A 15928-nucleotide genomic window follows, 5' to 3' on the forward strand; every position below is an offset into this window, starting at 1 on the left:
TTTCTCAGTTTCATTGTAGTGCCATATCCATAAGGTAGATACTTATCAAAAATATGGAACACTTCATGAATTTGCATGCCATATTTGTGCAGGACCATGCGAATCTCTGTATCAGTCCAATTTTAGTATAAGTGCTATCAAGGAGAGCACTATAACTGTATCTTATAGAAGGTGGAAGCATATAGCTAAGGCTATTTGGAATAAATAAAAATATACAGGGCTGAAAAATGACTTAGCAGTTATGGTGCTTGCCTGTGGACCAGGTTCCACATTTCCCACATAAACCATATGCACAGGATGGTGCATATGTCTGGAGACTTGTTTTTGTTTTGCTGTGGCCAAAGGGCCTGGCACACCCATTCTTTCTCTGTCTGCCCCTTTCTCTCATTCTTTCTTTCTTGCTTGCTTGCTTTCTCTTTCTCTTTCTCTTTCAAATAAATAAATTTAATTTAATTTAAAATAGGTAGAAGTTCAGAATTTTTGTGTGGATTCACCTTTTTCTTTATTATGCTCAGATTTCTTACTTCACCCAACTATATTGTGGTATGATTAAAATGTAAAACTTACATTCCCAATAGACAATGTGATATATAATGATATATAATGCATTGTGATACGATGAAATCAAACTAATTAATGTAGCTATCACCTGATACACACATCACTTTTGTCGCAAGAATGCTTGACATCCCCTTTTTAGCAACATTCAAATGTACAATGCAATGTTATTTTCCATTCCAGAACTTATTCACCCTATGTAACTGAAACTCCGCAGGGTTTTTACTTCTCTTTTATACTACCTCCAAGTCCCCCCCATCTGCAACCGCACTCTTTGCTTATGAGCTAAACTCTTTGACTTTGTACTTACAGATAATTTAGTATTTTTTTTCCTGTGTTTTGCATATTTCATGTACCTTAAGGCTTATAGGTTTATCTCATTCGTTGAACATGACAAGCTTACTTTCTGAAAGACTGAATAAGTTCCACTGCATATGCACATATGTGTATTCTCTATTCATTTCTTTATATCAAATCAACATTTGATGGGTTCTTATTTCAGTTCCATGTTGTGTCTGTTTCAAATAATGCTGCAATCAGTATGGGTCTTTATTGCCTGAAAACTTAGGTACAGGCCGGGAGCTTGGGTGTGTGAAGACTGACCGTGGTACTGGGACTAATGGCCTAACCTGGCTCTGGGGCAGGGAGGAAACCTCAGACCATGTGAACCAGACAAATTGTAGAGACCACATGGTCCAATTTAGCTTAGGGTGGGTCTGGAGGCTTTGTGTATGGGTGCTAGTCTGGGATTGTGCTGATATTTTCTTGACCCTTGAGGTTACAAGGAAAAACCCAATGATGGTGAAGTTGTGTGCTTAACACTTTCCTCTGCATGAAGATAGTGTCTCTCTCTGCTCTGTGCTGTCAGGGCTTGGTGAAAGGCAACTCAGCATGTCTTTTCTCCCTCTTCAGTATCTCTTCCTTGTCCTGCTTCTATACCTTACAAGTTCTTTCTTTGGTGAATGTTTTCAAGTATGGATATTTGATTTAAAAAAAAAGATGTTTATGTGAGAGTACTAGTAGCTGAAAATCACACTAAGCTAGTTTGTTCATATTCATGGACTTATAAAATATTACATTCCATATCTTGTGATTGTCATTAGACCTTAATTCAGACTGGGAATATAGGAAATAAAATGCTGTTTTTCACTTAAGCATCTTCCAGAACTGTGACTAATAATCTAGTCCTTATTTCTAACAGAGTTTAAGCTGTTCAAGACAAAGCACAATTGATTACTTTAAGCTACTGTTAAACTAGTGTTGCTAGCGAAATTCTTGCCAATGCATCTATCCAAATTTCCTTCTTATTTATAGTCTTTAAGTTATGTAGGAAGTGCAAATGAGACAGCAGTTTCTCCTGAATTTGAATTGCACTAACTGTGCACACACAGGCAAGATGCTCAAAACCTTTTGAATGCATTCAGAGAAAAATGATTAACACTCTTGCTTTGGTGTTATTGTTTTGAAATAAATAATTTTCTTAATATGATGCATTTCTATATTATCATCTAATTAGAAGAAAATAATCATTGAAGAAGAATCAAAGGACCAGGGAATTTTACCTAAAACTCTATCACTTCTTAAAATTTTAAATGGTCCTATTCAATGTGGAATAAGTTCTCAAAATGTAGGTAGAGGTTTCCTTTACATCCACAGAACATGTGCCATTGTTTAGATATGTTTGGAATGTGTTCCCCAAGTGTTCATATTTAATGTGGCAATGTTGGGGATGGGTGATGTCTTTAAGGGGTGGGCCCTAATTTGAGGTAATTAAGTCAGTTGAGGTACCATGAGTGGGAAGGGGCAGGCTTGCTGCTGCTCTCTGAGAATGAGTTAGCTCCAACGAGAATGGGCAGTTTTGAAGATGGCTGTATCCTTCTGGCTTCCTGTCTTGCCAGGTGACCATTCCACCACTGTGACTGCATTCTCCTCAGGGTCCTTTCTACAAGTTGATTCAATGAGACTACCCAATCTAGTATTTTCAGCTTCTCAAACTGGGAATTACATAAACTTCTTTTTTCTACATTAACCACCCTCAAATATTTGATAGCATCAACCACAGTAACAACAACAACAAAACCAGACTTATGACAGCATTCCTCACCTATCCTACCTTAGTGTCTCAAGACCCTACATTACCTTCACAGTGTCAGGTGCTCACTAATATGACATCCTGCTTTTTTCCTCTGTAGCACTGAAAATAATTTGCTAAGGGTCTTCTTACTGGTTTATCTATATAGTATGTATCTATATTTATCTCACCCACAAAAGTTAGTATTCTGTGAGAGTGGGGAGATGGTTCCATTCACTGTTATGTGTCTAAATTCTCCTAGAACACTGGGAAGTTGACTCAGTGCGTAAAGTGCTTGCCACACAAGCATGAAGATCTGAATCAGATCCTTCAGGACCCAAGTAACATGCTGGCATGTGCGTGTGATGATAGCTCCAGTGACATGGAGACATGGAGATCCCTAGATCCTACTATTCAACTAGTCTAGCTTAATTGAGCTGCAGGTCAGTAGATGGTGACAAAGCTGAGGAATGACACCAGCTAATCCTTTGGCCTCTATATGAAAGTATACACATATGCACCCACCACACATATATGAACATACTTACATATACATACACTAACGTCTATTTAAGTGCATTTGGTAGAAATCAAGGAAATGTTTGATTTCTATCAGCAACTGCCAAGCCAATACGTGAAGCCACATTTCTGTTAGGTAACTCTCTAATCCATAAAATCAGTCTGTTATGTATCTTCTCTCTATATTTAAACATTTGAATATATTGACCTGTTTTGAGTCAAATCACCTTTGGAAAGTGCAATCTATTAAAAACCAGACCTTCTGTCCTTCTGCTAGGCACTCAAAGTTTAAGATTGAATAACATAAGAAGTATATTGAGGTATTCACCATCATTTGCCATATTTCCTCTATAAAATACCATCTGGTGCATATATTAAATAAAATTTCATGGTCAGTTATGTATGAGATAATCAAAGGCCTTTAGGGTTTTTTTTGAATGACTCTAATGGGCATCATACATGAAAGACTGAGAAATTCAACAGAAGCATTTTCTTTACTCAGAAACTTGTTTGACACTGGAAACTTTTATAAAACATTTACTAATATCCCCGAAACTTCTATAATAATGAGTCCAGTTTGAGAAAAGTAGGTCTGTTAAACACTGGAAATGGTCACAGAGAACAATGGGAAAGCTTCCATGGAGAAGGTAAGTAGCTAGGATTTAGTCATGAAGGGAAAGGACAGGACTTAGACATGCCAGTGATCTACACAAACACTGTCCAGGCAAGAATAGAAAATAAACCAGGTTGCTACTGAGTGTTGAATTTGCAAGAAAATTGATACTAGTATGCATTACTCACTGTGTCCCTGAAAACACTTTCATTTCCTAATCATGTATGTTTGAGTGGATTAGAAGAGTCAGTGGGACAGAAGCCGAGATCTCCATTGGAACACAAAGAATGAAAATATGTATTGGTATCTTTGTTTCTAATGTAAATTCCAGCTTCTCATGACTTACTGAGTCAGTTTGGACATAATGATATAAATCATTCTATGGAAAAATGTCTCTCTATGTCAAATAAAATTGTCAAACATAGGTATAAAATTATTCATCATATTTTCTTATTAATTAGAGTTCTCACTGTATTGTTTAGTCAGCTTATCTAGAGGATCAATAATTTCAGTGATGCCTGAAAAATAACCTCTCATTTTAGGATCTTTAATGTTTTTATTTTATTAATTTCATTTTTTTAATATTTTAATTTATTTATTTGGGAAAGAGAGAAAGATGGAGATAGAAAGAATATTCATGCCAGGGCTTTCAGCCACTGAAAATGAACTCCAGACACATGAACCACCTTGGGTTTACATGGGTCCTAAAGTATTGAACTGGGGTTCTTTGGCTTTGCAGGCAAGCACCTTAACTGCTAAGCCATGTCTCCAGCCCAATTTAATTCTTATGATTATTATTTTCTCTCTATTTTGACTTAATACTCTCTTCCTTATGAAACACCTGCATTTTAGAGTGTACTTCTTAAACTAGTAGTTAAAACTATAAATTTGTCTAAGCACTGCTTTAATTTTCCTTTACTTTGTTGATAATTTTTGATTTCTTTAAAAATATTTTCTTTCAGCTGGGCGTGGTGGCGCATGCCTTTAATCCCAGCACTCGGGAGGCAGAGGTAGGAGGATCGCCATGAGTTCAAGGCCACCCTGAGATGACAGCGTTAATTCCAGGTCAGCCTGGACCAGAGTGAGACCCTACCTCGAAAAACCAAAAAAAAAAAAAAAAAAAAAAAAAGAAAAACCAAAAAAATATTTTCTTTCAAATCACTTGGTATTTACAATTTGAATATTTGGTAATTTAGAAGAATTGCATAGGTAACTCCTAAATATTTGGGAAATTTTTACATACTTTTTAAAATTTTGTTCTATTTTAGTTTTTGTTGTTGTTTTTGAGGTAGGGTTTCACTGTAGGCCAGGCTGACCTGGAATTCACTATGATTCTCAGGGTGGCCTTTAACTCTTGGTGATCCTCCTACCCTTCCCTCCCAAGTTCTTGGATTAGGAGCATGTGTCATGACATCTGGCTTTATATTAATTCTTTATTAAAATAAAACTAGTTTATATCTCCATAATCATTTTTATACTTATTGATACTTTAGATTGATTTACATTACAGTCTCCCTTTTTAAGTGTTCAATATGCACTGAAAAGAATCTATCCCGTCTGACTTTGGATGATTTAGTTATTAGGGTAATGTTGGCATGGTATGCTCCCAGAGCCTTGCATAAACTAAGCAGACAGGGTACCACCGAATTATACCCCAAGCCTGTTATGCCACCTTGCTTCTCAATTATAGTCAGAAGTATGTTGAAATCTCCAACTATTTATATGTTTTTGTCTCCTTATACACTAAATGATATGGATCAACTACTTGAAACACACAATCTGCAAAAACTAAATAAAGAAATAGATAACCTGAATAGCCTTGTATCTAATAAATAAATAAAATCATGTCAGTTTTCTTCAAAACCAGAAAGCACCAAATCAGATGATCTCACTAGTGAATTCTACTAAACACTTAAGGAGATTTTGATTTATTTCTATTTATTAATATTTATTTATGAGCTGGGTGTGATGATGCACGCCTTTAATTCCAGCATTCGGGAGGCAGAGGTAGGAGGATCACCGTGAGTTTGAGGCCACCCTGAGACTACATAGTGAATTCCAGGTCAGCCTGGGCTAGAGTGAGACCCTACCTTGAAAAACCATATATATATATATATATATATATATATATATATATATATATATATATATGCAAGCAGAGAGAGATAGAAGTGAGACAAGCAGAGAGAATGGGCATGCCAGGGCCTACAGCTGTTACAAATAGACTCCAGATGCATGCAACATTTTATGCAACTGGCTTTATGTGTGTAGTGGGGAGTTGAACTTGTGTTATTGCAAGTTCTGTAAGCAAGTGCCTTAACCACTGAGCAATCTTTCCAGCCCCAATTTATACCAAGATATCATTATTTTTTTATAATGTGGAAGTACATAGAATACTTTCTCGTGGATTCTATGAAGTCAGAATTTTCCTAATACCAAAACCAGTGAATAAGTTACAGTACTCATGAGACTCTGGAACTGATAAATGAATAAACACATACATCAATGACATCACATAGGGAGATTAGAAAAACTCACATATGTCAATAAACTCTTTTTTTTTTTGACAAAGAAACTAAGGGAATACAACATAAGAAACACAGTCTTCATCAATGGATGCTTGAAGAAAATGGCTATCCATATGCATTCAAAAGGAAAGAACAACTGAAGATAGGCATAGACCTTACATCTCACATAAAAATATTTCAAAATGGATCACAGAATGAAACAGTGTGAAATAACATGGCTCCTATAATCCAACATGGGAGAAACCATAAATAACCTTAGGTTTGGTAATTAATCAGTAGAGCCAACAATACAATATTTATGGTCCATGAAGAAAAATAATTCTTATTAAGCTATGCTTCATTAAAGTTAACATTTTCTGCTGCTTGAAAAATGACTTAAAGACAATTAGAAGATACGCTACAAACCAAGTAGAAATCAGAATAAGGACTATTATCAAAATACAAAAATAACTGAAAATTCAACTGTAGTCCTGCAAACAACATAATTCTGTGCTTCTCTATGACTGAAGAAAAATTTCTTTGCATACATTTCTCTGCTGGTAAGTCACCTGAGTTGGTTCTGTAACTGTGATATTATGAATCGTGTTGCAGTAAACATTGATGTGCAAGTTAGAAAAAAAAAATGGGCTGGAGGGATGGCTTAGTGGTTAAGACATTTGCCTGAAAAAATAAAGGACCCAGTTTTGATTCCTCAGGACCCTCATTAGCCAGTTGTACAAAGGGATGCACACATCTGGAGTTCGTTTGCAGTTGCTGGAGGCCCTGGCGTACCCATTCTCTCTCTCCCTCTCCTTCCCTCCCTTCTCCTTCTCTGTCAAATAAATAAATATAAACTTTAAAAATGAAAAAAATACACTTAAAACAAAAGGTCTTAAGACTTCAACATGTACATGCCTCTCTTCCAAAAAAGGAAATAACCAAACAAAGAGACCTACACATGGAAAATGAATCCTGGAAAGCTCCTCCAGATTTTATGTCAAGGAAGTGCAGCCTGTGGAAGTGCTAAAGCTAATGGTGAACTGGGCATTAAGGTGCAGACTACTTACCTCATGGAAGCAGGAAATCAGAAAGACAAGAAGAGGCTGGCACTGTGATTAACTATGTAGAGCATAGCCATAGTCCCAGATATGCCACCATATTATGAACCCATCAAAATGTTGATCTTTTGCTTAGGTTAATGTTCTTAGGATGTGATTATTTCTCAGGAATTAAATGCATCAGCACAGTACCAAGCCTCCAACACATAGGCTTTCTGTGTCATACTTCTTATCTGAACATTCCATTGTGGTACTCAAGCAAAGAAATATCATTCTGTACTAAAAAGGAGGTATGTGGTTATGGGAAATATGGAGGAAAATAAAATGCATTTGCTTACATGGAAAGTCTACAAAGTATGACATTCCACTTATACTACATTCTGGAAAAGACAAAACAATGGAGGTAATTTTAAAAATGTACTTGCCAGAAACTGAGGTGAGGGGAAAGGATGAAAAAGCAGAATAATTAAGAGATACTAAAAACTGGACAATTAAATGTATATTGTAAGTAATTCAATCAAATTATAGAATACAAGATCAACATATTGGAAGTAATTGCATTTATATGCACCATCAAGGAGCAGTGCAGACTTGAAATTATGAAACAATTCCTTTGCAACAGCATCAAAAGTAATAAAATGCCTAGTAACAAACTTAACAAAAGAAGTGTGAAATATATACTGAACATGGAAATGTTTAAATAAAGTAAATATCTAAAACAATGAAAAGGCCTCTTATATTGAAACATCAGAAGACTCATCATTGGTTTAATGGTACAATTCTCCAAACTAATCTACAACTCCACTCAATACTTTTGTATCAAGAGGTGAACAACATACATGTTATTCTATATATAATATTTATATTTTATTTTAAAACTTAGGAGGTTCCATAAGAAAGTAATGAAAGCCTAGACATATATATGTACACCTAGTGGTTAAGTTGAAACTGGATGAATATAAGAAATAATAGAATAGTTTTAAATTTTTTGTTAAGTTTGTTTTACCATATGTATTACATATTCTGCCAAACATAGTGCACATATGTGTACATACATATAGATAAAGAAGAAAGAGAGGAGAAATAGAGAAGAAAGAAAAATGTGAAGTGAGAAATGAGAAAACAAAGAGAGGGGGAAGAGAGAAATGAAAGGGAAGAGACAAGAAGGGAGGAGACACTTGAGAAAGAAAGAAGAGAGACAGCAAGGAAAGACTGAGAAAAAAGTGGCACAAAGACATAGGAGGTATTGTGCTCTGTGTGTGTGTGTGTGTGTGTGTGTGTGTGTGTGTGTGTGTGTGTGTGAAGGGGGGGAGGGAGAGAAGGGAGGGAGAGAAGTTTTTCAGTCCTACTCCGTAGGACCTTAGAGTAGACAAGACTAGATTTATAAAGTCAGACCAAAGTTGTTTAATTCAAAAATGACAAATAAAAGTAGGCAGAATAATTGATGCAGGAGAGTGAAGAGAAAGGAGGCCAGCCTACTTAGTTACCATGGCATTTGAATGCCTTTATTCCCATCTGCCAGCTGGAGCTATGCATCCCCTTTGTATCTCTACCTGCTGTTTTCTGACGCCAGGACTGCTGACCCAAAGTGTGAGAAAACATAAAGAGACCGTGCTTATTTAAGAATGCTGCTCCTTCTCAAAGGAGTCCCAAATGTGGAGAGAGCATTAAGACCAGCACAGGGCTTTCTGAAAGGGTATTTGTACATTCTTCATTTAACATCATGCATGTGAAGGCAGGTGGTAGAACTTTAGGAAGAGTGACACAATTATGTCTTCTTTTACTTGCACTCTATATTCATCCTGGCTTGAGGTCAGTACAATGTGGGAAAAATTTTGTTGAATAATTTCATGGGAAGAAGGTGGGAAGAAACATTTTGGAATTCCAATCAATCTTCTTGATTTCTCTTTGTCCACCTGTTCATTCCATACATCTTTCTAAACTGAATGAATAATAAACTACCACTGCTTAATTGCTTTTAGAGATGGACCCCTGCACAGGTGGAAATGGATGTGCTCATGTATGTCAGAATGAGAATGGTGTGGCCAGGTGTGCCTGCCACTCAGGATACCAGCTGTCTGAAGACAAGAAGGCCTGTGAAGGTAGGAGGCTAAGACTGATGGCTTAATTGTGTAATTGTCTGAAATTTTTAGGTAGTCAGTTCTGAATAATTGGAACAGCTGGGGAAAAAAAGTATGTTCATTTGTGCCAAAAAATAACATTTATATTCTTATTTGATCATTCTGAATGGTATTTATATTGTAAAATCCCAGTGAAATTTTTACTTATAATAAAAAATTACCTATTAGTTTCAGAATTAATGCTTTCTGTTTTCTGTGTTTTAGTATGAAATAGATTTCAAAATTAATATTTCAAAACCTTCTGTAACCACATAGGGAGTTTTTGATTATAGACTACAGAGGGTGGGAATAACCTTTGAAAAGCAACTATGTGCAAATGAGTGCTCTCAGAAGTTAGGGATAATTAAGGTGAAAAAAAAAGTAACTATCAATACAAGGTTACACATTTCTGCTTCCTCAAAATAGCAAAATAGACATACTTCAATTCAAAGATGAAAGTGATAACTTATTTCATGACCATCACTGATAAATGAAGTTCATTCCTGTGGGGAACCATTTGTTTTAATAAGTTCTGAAAAACAAAGGAATCCTTTTTTGTCGTGACATTCTTGTGTAATAAGAAACAGTTTGTTTGGATTAATTATAAAAACACCAAAATGTTTCCTGACTTATGGGACTGACAAACATTTTGAGAAATTAAAAAGAATTAGATATACAAATCAGTGTGTAGTTATTATTCTTACATTCAAAACAAAGAAAAAATTTGTATGACTTTTTCAACATATTATTTGACAAAGACTTGTATGCTCTGATCCTCTGATTATATAGGAGTATATATACTTTGCTTTACTTGAGCCTGCAGACCTTGCTCTGCATTTAGTAGAAAGGAAGAACACAAGAGAGTGCTATGAAATATTTGTTGAAAACAGATAAATTATATAAAAGAATAGGTCACTATCATTTCAACCTTCTATTTTAGTATCTGATATATTAATCTCAGAGAATCTATCTAACACTTCTGCGTCCTTGCATACAACAGAACGGGGAGCAGATGAAAAGGAGAAGCACTAGTGGAAAGCAGTGATTAGAGCTCTCTGTTTAACAGGAAGGTTCAAAGATTATCTGGACTACAAACTTGAAGTTACACAGAATGAAAGTGATCATTTGTATCTCAGTTCAATAATGGCACCAGCATTTATGCAGCCTGATTTGTAACAGTAAAACTGAAGGGCAAAGACCACATAATTCATAGGCTGCTGCAGAGAAAAGCCCAAAATCTCCATTGCTTATGGTTTATCTCCTTTAAAACAGGAAGATGGCATATGATTTTAAGTATGTAATATATAGGCTGGAGAGATGGCTCAGCAGATAAAAGCCCTTCCTTCACAAACATGCTGACCTGAGTTTGGATCTCCAGAATTGGTATAAAACCAGAAACAGTGACCTACCCATAATCCCAGGCTTCCTAAGGAGAGATTGAAGGCAGAGAGAGGACACTCTCCAGAAGCTCATGGGACAACCCCCTGTTTTAATCAGTGGTGAACAATGAGAAGTCCTGCCTCAAACAAGGTGGAAGGCAAGGAATAATACCTGAGGTTAGAGAGAGAGAGAGAGAGAGAGAGAGACAGAGACAGAGAGGGAGATAGAAATTATTTATATGTATTGTAATGTTTGGATTAGGATATTTTTGATTTGTTTTGCTTTCTCCTTTTTAATTTTTTAGAAAAAGAATTGACATTCCAGGGCCTCAGCCACTGAAATTGAATTCCAAACATTTGCACCACCTAGTGGGCATGTGCGACCTTGTGCTTACCTCACCTTTGTGCATGTGACTAAAATGGGATCTGGAGAGTCGAATATTGGTCCTTAAGCTTTGCAGGCATGTGCTTCAACTGCTAAGCCATCTCTCCAGCTTTCCTTTCTCTCCCCCCCCCCCCATTAGTAGGTAGAAGTATTGTTGAGCATAAGACCAAAACTAGATATAAATTCATGAGCAGTTGGTGTATGTACTAATGCCCCTTGAGGTGAAGAATATAGAATCTATGTTACTTATTATAACATTGAATGATAGGACTTATGTGGAGTGGAATTGCTGCCTAGTTTTTATGGTTATAAGCAAGTCTAAATTATAGCTGGTAGGACAGCTGTTGTTTCTTTCCACAGATATAAATGAGTGCACCAAAGGTCTTGCTATCTGTGGTCATCACTGTGTGAATTCAGTCGGCTCTTTTACTTGTACCTGCAGACCTGGCTTTGAGCTAGGAGCTGATGGAAGACGCTGCTACTGTAAGTACAGACAATTTCAGCTGAAGAAATAGGATACAATTTACAAATGTTAAGCAAGAGTAAGGATCAAAAGAACAATACTCAGTATCTTGAAACAGAAGCTCTTGCACATGTCTTCCACTGCAATCAAGTGAGGACAGGTACTGAGAAGTGCAAACTCTTTTATTTTATTGTTGAGGAAACTTGAGTCAAACAGAAACTGGTTTGCATAGTTGTTACTTTCTGATTGCTGTAAGCAAATATCTCGCCTAAAAGAACTTAAGGAGGGAAAGGCTTTATATACAGTTTAGAACTTCAGAGATACGCATCCCTTCATTTTGGAGATGACAGGAATGGGAAACCAGCTTCTCACATTTGCAGTCAGCAAACTTCATGAACAGGAAGTGAGGACAAACCAGAAAATCTCAAGCCTACCCCCAGTGATCCACTCCTCCAACAAGGCTCCACCTCCTAAGGTTTCCACAACCTCCCTAAACGGGTGCCACCTACTGGATAATAAGTGTTTTAACATATGGGTCGTTTTACATTCAAACCACATCATTCGCTCAGTGGGGAATGACAGAAATCACTGGTCTTCTGACTTGGAACTCGGGCTCATGAATGTTTTTGTGAAGCAGAAGTCTTCCTCCTTTTTTTTTTTTTTTGGAAGTAGGGTGTCACTGCAGCCCAGGCTGACCTGGAATTCAGGCTGGCCTCAAACTCGCAGCAATCCTCCTCCCTCTACCTCCCAAGTACTGGGATTAAAGGCTTTTTTTTTTTTTTTTTTTTTAATGTGTGTAGCATTTACTAAACACTAAAATCCTCAACGTAAAATTCAAGGAACAGAAAGTAGCAGGAGTGAAGTCGACTACAGAGAAGGATGCAGACTGTAATCCCATGTCTGGCCTATATTGCATGCTCCAAAGTGTCTTTTACTCTGGCCTTTCTCCGCCCTCCATCCCCAGCGATTCTCATACCTCTTTAAGCTCACCTTACTCTACTTTCCCTTTGATGGACTCATGCAGGTGGTCTTCCTCTCTGTATACTTATCCTCACCTTAACTCTGTTGCACAATTTAACATGTCCCATTAGGAGTATATTTAAAAATATGTAAATGCTTAAATGTTTAAAAAATATAATCTGTGGAGTTAGCAGAAGTAAATGATGTTGCAAATATTACTTATTCAAAGGGGTTCCTCACAGCCACTGTTTAATCTGTAGATGGACACATGGACAGCTCTACTAAATTTAGATCCACCTGATCCAAATTCTCTCTGTATTCCCCATCCTCACTCATCTTTCCCTTTTCATCCTATGTCAAATGCAAAGATTTTCTCTTTTCCATAACAGATTTCTTCCTCTATGCCATAGTCAGTTTGGGTCCATTTATTATCCTCTATCTTCCCCATTGTAAGATCTCTTGGAGTGACTTCAACCCTTCTTTCTCCAGTACCTTATCAAGTGAATTTATCTGTTGTTTTAAATTCAGCAAATTTTGTTTAAACCCAAGATAATTCAGCGATATGGCTAGAAAAGCATCACATGGGAAAATACTAATTCCTAGTAATATGATAAAGTGGGCCTTTATCCATTTTTCCATTCTCACTTTGTTCATTATCACTTAACCTCTCAATATCTTTGCTTTTGTAATAACCCCCCTTTTCTGAATCATCGGTTGTCTTCTGAATTATCATTATTAAAATGCCAACATAGTTATGTGTGTTCTATGTTTAAAATATATTCAAATAAACCCATATCTCACTAGAATTTTTACTGAAAACTTTTTGTTGACTAAAATTGATACCTCCTCTTTTTCAACTTGCATTTCTCTCATCAGCTCATATTAACCAGGTTTTATTTTCTATCCCCTGTGGTCTCTTCCATCTCTAAACCTCCATGCTCAAATACACTTCTGTGCCCTAGTAGTATCCTCATTCTCTATCCCTTCATGTTGCTAAGTTAAATCATAGATCTGGTTTTATCCTACTTGATCTCTCAGTAACATTCAATAGTCCATTTTTAATCAATAATTGTTCTTAAATTGTTCTCTTCCATTCTGTTTTCCTACAGTTTCCTAGCTTTATTTCATATTTATTCCATGTTAAGGTTAAAGTTTATTTTTATCATGTCTCCTCTTTTAACTACATGTAAATTTACTTACCTATATTCTCCATGGTTTCCTTTGCATAAGTGAAGACAACATTATAAATTTCATAGAGCCAGTTCTTAACTGTTAATTACAAGATTTAGCACCAAAGATTTTTTTTCCCCACCTTTGCATATCTCAGTGAAAATTCCATCAGTGCTGAGGCCAAAACCTACTAACATGTATCAGTAAATGACAGAGCCAGTAGTTGAACTCTGATATTTCAGTTCTGCATAGAGTAGACTGTCACCTACAATATGTATGTCTGTGTATTATAAGTATGAAAAAGGAGATTAACAACAGTAAGAAATAGAATAAATATTTTAACTTTTTTTATTTTTTTTAGTTTCTCTTTAGTTTTTAAATATATTTTACTTATTTATTTGAGAGAGAAAGTAGTAGAGCATGAGAGAGAGAGACAGAGAGAGAGAATGGGTGTGCCAGGGCCTCTAGCAACTGCAAATGAACTCCAGATACATGTGCCCCTTTGTTTATCTGGCTTATGTGGGTCCTGGAGAATTGAACCAGGATCCTTTGGCTTTGCAGGCAAGTGCCTTAACTGCTAAGCCACCTCTCCAGGCCTATTTTAACATTTTTACTTGAGATCCCCCATTAATAGATACTGCTAACATCACTAAATTCATTGTTCTTTTTAGTGTATTCTTTCTTTTGTTTTTTTTAAAAAATATTTTATTTTAATTTATTTATCTATTTGAGTGAGAAAGAGATAGATAGAGAAAGAGAATGGGTGTGTCAGGGCCTCCAGCCACTGCAAATTCCAGATGCATATGCCTGCCACCTTGTCCAGGTTTATGTGAGTACTGAGGAATCAAACTTTGGTCTTTGGCTTTGCAGGCAAGTGACATAACCACTCTCCTTAACCATCTTTCCTGCCCAATTCATTGTTTTTTCTCCATAAAATACTATGCTTCTTGGCTTGCTATTGGCAAATTTCTACTATGCGTATATTTAAGTTTCCTTACAGTAATAGTTGCCTTTTAAAAAGCAAGCTAAATAAAAGGGAAGAGAAAGGAACTTCTAATTAGGATACAATTTCTTATGTAGTCAGTCTTTTCTGAATGCCTGGACGATTCATTTAGGAAAATAAAAATCTGGATAGATTTTTTTTTCTTATTATCATTTTGTCTGTAAATATAGCCAGAGTTTTGGGGATGAGTATAACTTATGAATGTGTAAAGTGAATCTTGCAACCTAACCAGCATATTCTCAAACCATGAAAGAGGGAATTATTATTAATAATGGGTATGAAATATAAGCTTTCTGATGACCTATCTTGGAAAAGCAAGTTGCTGTAGAGTAAAATATATTAGGGAAAATAAATTTTCATTTAGTTCCCTTATGTGACTATCCAGCTAAATTATTTCTGCAGTCATCTTTAGCCTCAAAATTTACTAGTGAAATTTAAACATTTCTCAGTGAAAATTTTTCTTTTGAGGTACTTTAAACCCATAAGCAGAGAAAATGTTTTCAGAGTATGGTGATTCTTAACTACTAGAAATGTATTAGGGTTCTTGCTTTACTGTTTTTCCTAGAAAAAAAGGACTTTAATTTCTGCAATTTCATCTGAGAAATCTTAAAACACTTCATGGCATAACCATTAAATTCTTACAATGTGCTATCAATTAACTTTCAGTCTTTTGTTATTAGAATCTGGAAAGTTCCAGATATTGCATAGTAAGATCAAATTTCACCAAAAGAATGTATAATATAAATTAAAATTTTGCTAGATAAATATGTAAGAAATATTTTCTTTATCAGGCAAACAATATATTCGCTACCAATGGGAAACAAAAAAAGGTACATTTAGAATTTTTAAAGTATGAAATAGCTCATTTCTAATGATCTCATGAGGAACTCAAAAATCTCAGCTTACTTCTAGTGGGCAGTTACAGATGTGGGTTTGGACTTGTTTTAATCTTATTTTTTTCAATGAAAAGTACAATTACGTACATGTGACTTAATGACTTCTATCAGATTTAGAGCTATCTTAGCACATCTCAGGAAAATAGCAAGCATAGGAGGAGTCTACACAGAATTCTTCAATTTGATACCTTTATTGATTTTTTTTTTAATTGAGTCAGCAGAAAAC

At 35.8% G+C, this 15928-nt stretch overlaps 1 non-coding gene and 1 pseudogene across 1 annotated transcript; one reads left to right on the forward strand and one right to left on the reverse strand.

The window, feature by feature from the left end:
* Positions 1 to 15928, forward strand: part of LOC101594526 — a 564925-nt pseudogene that overhangs the window by 529739 nt on the left and 19258 nt on the right.
* LOC123453426 lies at positions 48 to 150 on the reverse strand. Its single transcript, XR_006632814.1, has one exon. It is a non-coding gene; the product is annotated as a U6 spliceosomal RNA (small nuclear RNA).

This window comes from Jaculus jaculus, chromosome 11, assembly GCF_020740685.1.
Source record: "Jaculus jaculus isolate mJacJac1 chromosome 11, mJacJac1.mat.Y.cur, whole genome shotgun sequence".
Classification (NCBI taxonomy): Eukaryota; Metazoa; Chordata; class Mammalia; order Rodentia; family Dipodidae; genus Jaculus; species Jaculus jaculus.